Genomic DNA, 11,122 nt, shown 5'->3' with positions numbered 1-11,122 from the left:
TCATGGGATATGGGGGCAGGCGCGATCAGGGTATTGAACTTGATGATCAACCATGATCATTAATGAATGGCAGAGCAGGCTTGAAGGGCTGAATGGCCCCCTCCTGCTTCTATTTTCTATGTGCCTTGCCCTCAGAGATGGGGTAAGTAGGGGGTGCTCGAGCACCCCCTAAAAGGTATGTTGGGTGCAGTGGGGGGGCCCGGACGCTGCGGTGACGTGGTTGAGGGTGGGGGGGGGGGGTTGAAAAATCAAGGCAGCATTTAAAAATGGTGTCTTGATACGCGAGTTATCTTCCTGCACAGGCGAGCTGAGCGCGTCAGTGCAGGAAGTGAGGTAAGTGCGGCCTCGGTAAGGTATTCCTCGCCAAGCCCAAAAACGGGAAAGTCCTGTTAAATATGGCAATGTTTCACGGAGAAACACTCGCTAAACACACCCAAAGTGGAACCATGTTTTTGTCCGTTGAATCGCGGGCCGTGGTCAACCCGCAACTTAAGGCAGTGGAGTCAGAGAGGGGATGGGTCGGCAGTTGTTCGGAAAAGCCCCAGAGTGCATCACACTCAAGAACCATTTTTCTGTGTTGGAAAATGGTGAGGCATCCCCTAGGGAATGCAGCCAGAGCTAAGATCACGGCACTGTGGGGGGGGGGGCTTTGCTACACAAAGGTGAAGGAGTATGGGTGGAAGAACACCAGTGGTCGCAGACTGAATAGTGAGGGGCGCAGGCAGGCCTTTCCGTGGCCGTGAATCTGACTCCAGGATGGTGTGCCGCCTCCCTGGTGCCAGGGTCAAGGATGTCACTGAATTACTCTTGGTGTCATATGCTCATGAGTACAGGAATAGGAGAAAAGATGAATACATGGCTGAAGGAGGATTTTAACTTCCTGGATCACTGGGAGCATTTCTGGGGAAGGTGAGACCTGTACAAGTCAGACAGGTTGCACCGGAACCTGATTGGGACCAGCTCCCTTGCCGGGAGGTTTGCCAGTGCTGTAGGCAGGGTGGGGTCACAAATAGCCTGACATTAACACTGAAATGAAGTTACTGTGATAAGCCCCGAGTCACTACATTCCGGCGCCTGTTTGGGTACACTGAGGGAGAATTCAGAATGTCCAAATTACCTAACAGCACGTCTTTCAGGGACTTGTGGGAGGAAACTGGAGCACCCGGAGGAAACCCACGCAGACACGGGGGCGAACGTGCAGACTCCGCACAGACAGTGACCCAAGCCGGGAATCGAACCTGGGACCCTGGAGCACTGTGAAGCAACTGTGCTAACCACTGTGCTACCGTGCCATCATACAACAGAGGTACTTGACCTAATTTTAGGGAATGAAGCCGATCAAGTGGTAGAATTGTCAATGGGGGAGCATTTCGGTGAGAATGTGGTAGAATTTAAGCCAAACTGGACTGGGAGCAGCTACTTGTAGGAAAATCCCCATCAGAGCAGCACGGTAGCATGGTGGTTAGCATAAATGCTTCACAGCTCCAGGGTCCCAGGTTCGATTCCCGGCTGGGTCACTGTCTGTGCGGAGTCTGCACGTCCTCCCCGTGTGTGCGTGGGTTTCCTCCGGGTGCTCCGGTTTCCTCCCACAGTCCAAAGATGTGCGGGTTAGGTGGATTGGCCATGCTAAATTGCCCATAGTGTCCTAATAGTAAGGTTAAGGGGGGGGGGGGGGGGGGGGGGGTTACGGGTATAGGGTGTATACGTGGGTTTGAGTAGGGTGATCATTGCTCGGCACAACATCGAGGGCCGAAGGGCCTGTTCTGTGCTGTACTGTTCTATGTTCTAGAGCAGTGGGAGTCATTCAAAAAGAACATAGAGCTAGTGCAAAGCCAATACGTTCCCGTCAATGTCGAGGTGGGGCCAAAAGTCCAGAGAACCCTGGATGTCAAGGGATATAAATGATATGGATGCCTACAGCGCTGAGGACCCGGGTTCGATCCTGGCCCCGGGTCACTGTCCATGTGGCGTTTGTACATTCTCCCCTTCTTTGCATAGATTTCGCCCCACAACCCAAAGATGTCCAAGGTAGGTGGATTGGCCACTCTAAATTGTCCCTTCTTTGGAAAAAATGAATTGGGTTCTCTAAAAAAAAATTTCAATAGATGATGTGGAGATGTCAGCGTTGGACTGGGGTGGGCACGGTAAGAGGTCTGACAACACCAGGTTAAAGTCTAACAGGTTTATTTGGAATCACTGGATTTTGGAGAGCAGCTCCTTCATCAGGCAAGGGATATTTAGGACTGGATCAGGAAAGAATGCGGTGTCATGGCAGTTGCAGGGGGCTTAAAACAGTGGATGCCTTGGTGCTGGGGGGAGTTACTTAAAAAATAAATTAAGAAAGCAAAGAGGGCATGAAAGAACACTGGCGGACAAAATAAAGGAAAATGCCACGGTGTTTTATAAGTATATTAAGGGAAAGAGGGTTATCGGGGAGAGTAGGGCCCACTCGGGACCAAAGTGGCAATTTGAATGTGGAGCCAAAAGACACACCTGAGGTGTTAAATGGTATTTTGCATTTGTGTTCACTATGGAGAAGGATGATGTCAGTATAGAAAACAGGGAGGGGGCTGTGATATCATTTAATTGATTAGCATTGAGAGGGAGGGGGTGTTAGTGGTTTTAGTGAGCTTCATGTTAATGTTAATTTCTAAATTCTCTCCGGCCACAAGAGAGGTGCCAGAGGACTGGGGGACAGCTCATGTGGTACCATTATTGAAGAAAGAAAGGAGAGGGAAAACAGACAATTACAGGTCAGTGAGTCAAGCATCAGTAGTAGGGAGATTATTGAGAAAATTCTGAGGGACAGAATTAATCTCCACTTGGAGGGGTCAGGATTAGTGAAGCGTGGCTTTATCAGGGGGAGATCATGGCCGGGATTCTCCAATCCCCCACCAGGTCGGAGAATCGCCGGGGGGGGGGGGGGGGAGGGGGGAGCGAGAATGGCGCCACGCCGCTCCGACGTTGGCCTCCCCGACGATTCTCCGTGCCTCGACGGACCGAGTGCCAGCCGAGTTCGGCCGAGTCCCGCCGGCGTGGGTTACGTATGTCGGGACGTCAGAATTCTGGCTGCGGGGGCAGTCCTGGTGGCGGGCGGGGGGGGGGGGGGAATCCGACTCCAGGGGGGGCCTCCATGGTGGGCCTGGACCGTGATCGGGGCCTACCGATCGGCAGGCGGGCTAATTCCGTGGGGGACCTATGTTCCTCCGGGCCCCTGTTGTCTTCCGCCATATTGCCCGGGAGCCGGCGTGGAGACGGGAACCCACGCGCATGCGTGGACGCGTGCCGGCTGTGGCGCGCAGGCTTTCGAGCGCCGCAGCAGCAGACACCACTCCGGCGCCGTACTCGCCCCCCTGAGGAAGGGGTGAATGCCTGGGCCTGGAGGACCGTTGACGCCGGAGTGGCTTGTGCCGCTTTTGATGCCGGCATCAGAACTTGGCCGCAGGATCGGAGAATCCCGGCCCATGCCCTTTGACAAGGTCCCGCTTGGGAGACTGATCAAGAAGGTAAAACCAATGGGATATTTGGACAAATTGAATCCAAAATTGGCTTAGTGGCAGGTGGCAGAGGGTAATGGTCGAAGGCTGTTTTTGTGACTGGAAGCCTGTGTCCTGTGGTGTGCCGCCGGGATTGGCGCTGGGTCCCTTGCTGTTTGTAACGTGCATGAACGATCTCGATGTGAATGTGAGGGGCATAATCAGTAAGTTCTCAGATGACGCGAAAATTGATGGTGGGGTAAATAGTAAGTCGGAAAACCTTAGATTAGAGGGCGAGAGAGAAGGGCTGGTCAGATGGGCAGAACAATGACGAATGGAATTTAACCCTGAAAAGTGTGAGGTGATGCATTTTGGGAGGACTAACAAGACGAGGGAATAGACAATGAACGATAGGACACCAGGAGGTGCTAATGACACGGAGGGACCTTGGAGTGTATGTGCAAAGATTCCTGAATGCAGCAGGACTGGCAGATAAGGTGGTTAAGAAGGCATATGGGATACTTTCCTTTATTAGCTGAGGCATAGAATATAAGAACAGAGAGGTTATGATGGAGCTGTATAAAATGCTGATTAGGCCACAACTAGAGTACTCTATACAGTTCTGGTCACCATGCTATTGAAGGATGTATTTCACTAGAAAGGGTACAGGGAGATTCACCAGGCTGTTGCCTGTTCTGGAGCATTTCAGCCATAAAGAGAGGTTGGTTAAGCTGAGTTTGTTTTCTTTAGAGCAGAGAAGATTTAAGGATTAAGGTGTACAGAATTATGACTGATAGGGTAAATAGGATAAACTTCTCCCCAGCGTAGAGGGGTGAATAATCAGGGGGCATAGATACAAGGTAAAGGGCGGGGGGTTTAGAGTGGATTTGAGGGGAAACCTTTTCACCCAGAGAGTGGTTGGAATCTGGAACTCACTGCCTGAAAGGGCGGCAGAGACACAAACCCTCACAACATTTAAGAAGCATTTAGATGAGCTCTTGAAAAGCCATAGCAGACAAGGCTCTGGACCAAGCACTGGAAAATGGGATTAAAATAGATAGGTGCTTGATGGCCATTGCGGACACGATGGAACAAGGTTCCTCTTTCTGAGCTGTAATTCTCCATGACTCTGTGGGCGGGATTCTCCAACCCCCCCGCCGGGCCGGAGAATCGCCGGGGTGCGGCGTGAATCCCGCCCCGCCGCCCTGATGTCGGCTGCCAGATTCTCCGCCGCCGGTTTCTTCGGCGGGGGCGGGAATCGCGTCCCGGCGGTCGGGGGCCATTGGCAGTGACTCCCTCGGCGATTCTCCGCCGCGCAATGGGCCGAGTGGCCGCCCGTTTTCGGCCAGTCCCACCGGCGTATATTACACCAGGTCCATACCGGCGGGACCTGGCTCTGCGGGCGGCCTGCGGAGTCCTCGGGGGTCACGGGGGGGATCTGGCCCCGGGGTGGGGGGGGTGGGGGGGTGGGCACGATGGCCTGGCCCGCGATCAGGGCCCACCGATCCGCGGGCGGGCCTGTGCCGTGGGAGCACTCTTTCCCTCCGCGCCGGCCGCTGTAACGGTCCACCATGGCCGGCGTGGAGAACACCCCTGTGCATGTGCTGGGATCACGCCAGTACATGCTGGCGCACAAACGCATGCGGTAACACGCGCCGCCCAGCGGAGGCCTTTCGGCGCCGGTTGGTGCGGCGCCAAGCCTGCCGGGGCTGGCCTAGCCCCTGAAGGTGCGGAGGATTCCGGGCGGCCTGACGCCGGAGTGGTTCACGCCACTCCTTGGTGCCAGTACGGCCCACCCTGCTGGATAGCGGAGAATCCCGCCCTATGACTCCATCAACATAACATTGGCATAGCCTGTCTGAAATGTGGAACTGCACACTGTACAACATTATCGTGCGCACTTGTGGGCTGTTTTGTTATCATCTGATTTCTAAACTTAGTCATCCGTGGCGAACCTATGTAGTGCTTAGTCCTCATAAACAAATTTTATGCTGACCTTTTGGATTAGAATAGGGGAAATGTGATTTTCTTGCAGCTGAAGCATTGAGATTGACAGGACTCTGAACAAACTCCTGTTACATTCGAGTGTACTTTTTGCCGTTCATTTTTACTTTTCGCAAAGATATCCTTTTTACATCTTCGTCAACACCGCATTCTGATTTTCAAGAGAGTTTCTCTCCACCGTATGTTCATTACCATCCCACCACAATGGCCTCCCCCTCCACCACCCATCGCCCTATTCCATGCACCAATTCGAAATAAGTTGAAACATTCTGATGATCGATTTCTATTGGGGTACTGAAAGGGCAGGGGGGTATCTATTGGAGTTCTCCCAATACATTGCTATAACTTCAACAAAACGCCCCGGGACCTGGGGGAACAGCATTTTCACCATTATGTTCATTAACATGATGAAACAACTTCTTAAACCAGTTTACATCAGCAACACCGTGGCAAATGCAAGAAAACAAACATATTTAACCCTCATCAGTCTCTTCCGATAATTACAATATTTATTGTGCCATATTTATGTCAATGTTTTGCCTTGCAAATGTCTGCAAACAGCAGTGCCACCATTTTAATACTCCTACATTTCATAAAATTGCTCAATTTTATATATCAATATGAAATAATCTAACCAGCAATTTAATTCTACCAGTATATCACATGCAGTTGACTAATTCCGCGGATGTTGTGAAGATGTTTTGGTCCATTGTTAAATGATATGTAGAGTATGCAACTCCACACTTTCAGACAGTGTTGAATGTAATAACGTTGTATTTTGAGTGTTCATTAGAACACTCAAGTTAGAACTTGCTGAAAATTAAACTGACCTTCCTTTTTCTGAGAGGCTTGGTTATGAGTCAGTTATTTTGCATTTTCTTTATCCTTTTCTTCTTGGTTTTGTTTTCTTCCAGTTAATATTATTTAATATTAAAAGGATACAGTTATGTCAGCTGAGCTCCAAACCATGATTTGCTCTTCTTGCTGCATGTGGGAAACCAGGAAGGTTTTAAGTTCCTGGGATCACCATGCGTGCAGGGTGTATATCCAGCTGGAGCTCCTGGGATTCTGAGATGTAGTGGCAGCTGGGGATACTCTGGAGCATCCACGAGGAGGAGAGTGTCGTGGATAGCATGTATAGAGAGGTGGTCACACCGTAGGCTCAGAACCCATAGGCAGGAAGGGAATGGTCTTGGAGTGGTTACAAGACATTCAGGAAGGGGAGGGTGAACAGCCAATGGTCGTGACACACATTGGTACAAATAACATAGGGAAAGAAAGGGATGAGGTCCAAAGGCAGAATATAGGGATTTAGGAAGAAAGTTAAGAAGTCGGACCTCAAAGGTCGTGATCTCAGGATTGCTACCAGTGCTATGTGCTAGTCAGGATAGAAATAGCAGGATATATCGGATGAATGCATGGCTGAAGAGGTGGTGTGAGGGGAAGAGCTTCAGATTCCTGGGACATTGGGACCGGTTCTAGGGAGGTGGGGCCTGTACAAATTGGATGGGCTACACCTGGGCAGGATCGGGACTGATGTCCTTGGGGAGTACTTGCTAGAGTGGTTGGAGAGGGTTTAAACTAATATGGCAGGAAGATAGAAACCTATTTCATAGAATTTACAGTGCAGAAGGAGGCCATTCGGCCCATCAAGTCTGCACCAGCTCTTGGAAAGAGCACCCTACCCAAGGTCAACACCTCCACCTTATCCCCTTAACCCAGTAACCCCACCCAACACTAAGGGCAATTTTGGACACTAAGGGCAATTTAGCATGGCCAATCCACCTAACCTGCACATCTTTGGACTGTGGGAGGAAACCGGAGCGCCCGGAGGAAACCCATGCACACACGGGGAGGATGTGCAGACTCCACACAGACAGTGACCCAAGCCGGAATCGAACCTGGGACCCTGGAGCTGTGAAGCAAGTGTGCTATCCACAAGGCTACCGTGCTGCCCCTAAGTATTAAAAGCAGGGGGAAACAAGAACAAGAGACAAGCACAGCAAAAATAATTTTTAAAATGTTAGGCAGAGAACCCAAGGGCCAGTATCAGATAATGACGTTAAAAGATAGTAGGGACCGGTCAAGGAACGTTAAAAGGACTAGCCTTAAGGTTTTGTCCCTGAATGCTCGGAGCATTTGAAATAAAGTGGTTAAACTATTTTCACAGCTAGATGTAAAGTTGGGATTACAGAGACATGGCTCCAAGGTGACAAAGGATGGGAACGAAACATTGAGGGCTATTTGGTTTTTAGGAATGACAGACAGAACGGAAAAGGTGGTGGAGTTGCATTGTTGATTAAATACAATATTGCACAGATGATGTGGAATCGGCACAGGTTGAATTAAGAAAATCCAAAGAACAAAAAAGCATTTGCAGGAGTGGTGTACAGCCCACCAAACTGCAGTGGTAATATTGGGAATAACAATAGAGTGGAAATCAGAGATGATTGTGTTAAAGGAACATCTTGATTGTGGGGGACTTAAATCTTCATATAGATTGGGTGAGTCAAATTAGTCACAATATGATAGAGGAGGAATTTCTGGAGTGTGTACAGGATGGTTTTCTGGACCTGTATGTTGAGGAACCAACAAGGGAACAGACCATCTTCGACTAGGTATTGTGCAATGAGAAAGGACTAGTTTGCAAACAAGTTGTGAGATAATCCTTGGGGATGATTGAATCCTTTATCATGGTGGATAGTTAGGTAGTTGATTCTAAGACTAGGGTCCTGAATTTCAATAAAGATAACTATGATGGTATGAGGCATGAGCTGGTTATGACGGCCGAGGAAACATTACTGAAAAGAAGGACAGTGGACAGGCAATGGCAGCATTCAAGGGATAAACAGGTGAACTCTAAAAGTTGTTTATTCCTATTTGGTGAAAGAGTCAAAGGGGAACTGTGGCCAAACCATGGTTTACAAGGGAAATTAGAGATAGTATTAGCTTCAAAGAAGATGCATAAAAGTTAGCAAGTAAAAGCAATAGACCTGAGGGCCGGGATTCTCCCCTACCCGGCGGGGCGGGGGTCCCGGCGTAGTGGGGTGGCGCCAACCACTCCGGTGTTGGGCCTCCCCAAAGGTGCGGAATTCTCCGCACCTTTAGGGGCATCGGGGCTGGCCGAAAGGCCTTCACCGGTTCGCGCATGCGCCGGTGCGTCAGTGGGCTCTGACGTCACCACCGGCACATGCGCGGTAGGGGGGTCTCTTCCGCCTCCGCCATGGTGGAGGCCGTGGCGGCAGCGGAGGAAAAAGAGTGCCCCCATGGCATTGGCCCGCCCGCCGATCGGTGGGCCCCGATCGCGGGCCAGGCCACCGTGGGGGCACTCCCCGGGGTCCGATCGCCCCGTGCCCCCCCAGACCCCGGAGTCCCGCTCGCGCCCCCAATTCCGGCGGCCAATTCCCGCCGGCGGGAGAGGCCTGTCAGCAGCGGGACTTCGGCCCATCACGGGCCAGAGAATCGTCGCTGGGAGAACGCCGATCGGCGCGGCATGATTCCCACTCCCGCCGATTCCCGGGTGGCAGAGAATTTCGGCCACGGCGGGGGCGGGATTTACGCCAGCCCCGGGCGATTCCCCGACCCTGCGGGGGGTCGGAGAATTCCGCCCGAGGATTGGGAACAATTTAAAATGCAGCGTAGGCAGACCAAGGGATTGATTAAGAAGGGGGGAATACAATATGAAAGTAAACTCGCAGGAAACATAAAAACTGACTGTAAACATTTCTATAGATCTGTAAAGAGAAAAAGATTGATGAAACCTAATGTAGGCCCCTTACAGCCAGCAACGTGAGAATTCATACCTGGGAACAAAGAAATTGCTGAGGAAATACATTCGTAATTTGCTTCTGTCTTCACAAAGGAAGATATAAATAACGCACAGGTGGATCTGAGAAACAAAGTTTTAGTGAGGAGCTGAAGGAAATTATTATTCGTAGAGAAATGGTTTTAGGGAAATTAATGGGATTGAAGGGGGATAAATCTCAAGGGCCTGATAATCTTCATCCCAGAGTACTGAAGGAAGTAGCCCATTGGTAAATCCATTGGCGGTCATTTACCAAAATTCTTTGGACTCTGGAATGGATTGGAGGGTAGCTAATATAATCCGACTATTCAAAAAGGAGGATAGAGTGAAAACCAGTGAGCCTAACATCGGTGATAGGGAAGTTGCTAGAGTCCATTATCAAGTATTTCCTAGCACAGCATTTGGAAAGCAGTGGAGGTCAGCATGGATTTATGAAAGGAACCATGCTTGACAAATCTACTGGAACTCTTTGAAGATGTAACTAGTAGAGTTGACCAGGGAGGCCCAGCCGACGTGGTTTGTTTAGACTTTCAGAAGGCTTTCAACAAGGTCTCACATAGCAGATTACTATGTAAAGTTAAAGTGCATGAAGGGCAGCACGGTGGCCTAGTGGTTAGCACAACCGCCTCACGGCGCTGAGGTCCCAGGTTCGATCCCGGCTCTGGGTCACTGTCCGTGTGGAGTTTGCACATTCTCCCCGTGTCTGCGTGGGTTTCGCCCCCACAACCCAAAAATGTGCAGAGTAGGTGGATTGGCCACTCTAAATTGCCCCTTAATTGGAAAAAATAATTGGGTAATCTAAATTTATTTTTTTAAAGTGCATGGAATTGTGGGTATTGGCTTGAGATGGATAGAAAGCTGGTTTGCAGACAGGAAGCTAAAAATTGAAATAAAAAGGTAGCAGTACAGGTAAGATAAAATTGTAAAGAAGGAATAGGAAATGCTCTCCTTTATTGGCAGAGGGATAGAATACAAAAGTAGGGAGAAAATGATAGAATTGTGTAAGGCACTGGTGAAGCCACAACCAGAGTATTGTCCACAGTTCTAATCACCACATTACAGGAAGGACGCAATTGCTCTGGAGAGAGTGTGGAGACGGTTAACTAGAATGCTGCCGGGATGGAGAATTTTAACTACAAGGATAGATTGGAGATGTTGGGGTTGTTTTCCTTCGAACAGAGAAGGCTGAGGGTTGACATGATTGAGGTACACAAAATTATGAGGGGTAGAGATAGAGTACCAGGAGGAACCTGTTTCCCTTGGCAGAGTTCAAAAAAACAGGGGTCATGGGTTCAAGCTAAGTTGCAGAAGGGACATGAGGAATAACCTTTTTACTCAGAGGGTGGTGGGTGTCTCGAATTAGGGCAACACGATAGCACAGTGGTTAGCACTGTTGCTTCACAGCGCCAGGGTCTTGGGTTCAATTCCCACTTAGGTCACTCTCTGAGTGGAGTCTGCATGATCTCCCCATGTCTGTGCGGATTTCCTCCGGGTGCTCCGGTTTCCTCCCACAAGTCCCGAAAGACGTGCTTGTTAGGTAAATTGGACATTCTGAATTCTCCTTCTGTGTACCTGAACAGCCACCGGAGTGTGTCGACTAGGGGATTTTCACAGTAACTTCATTGCAGTATTAAGGTAAGCCTGCTTGTGACAATAATACAGACAAAGATTTTTATTTGCTGCCCGAGTTGGTGGTGGAGGCAGACGCTTGGGTCTCTAGGTGGATTGGCCTTGCTAAAATTGCCACAGTGTCCAGGTGAGGTGCGGTTACAGGGATAGGGTGGGGGAGTGAGCCTAGGTTAGGGTGCTTTCTCAGAGGGTCCGTGCAGACTCGATG

Source organism: Scyliorhinus canicula, chromosome 8, assembly GCF_902713615.1.
Source record: "Scyliorhinus canicula chromosome 8, sScyCan1.1, whole genome shotgun sequence".
Classification (NCBI taxonomy): Eukaryota; Metazoa; Chordata; class Chondrichthyes; order Carcharhiniformes; family Scyliorhinidae; genus Scyliorhinus; species Scyliorhinus canicula.
Note: the sequence above shows the minus strand (reverse complement) of the source record.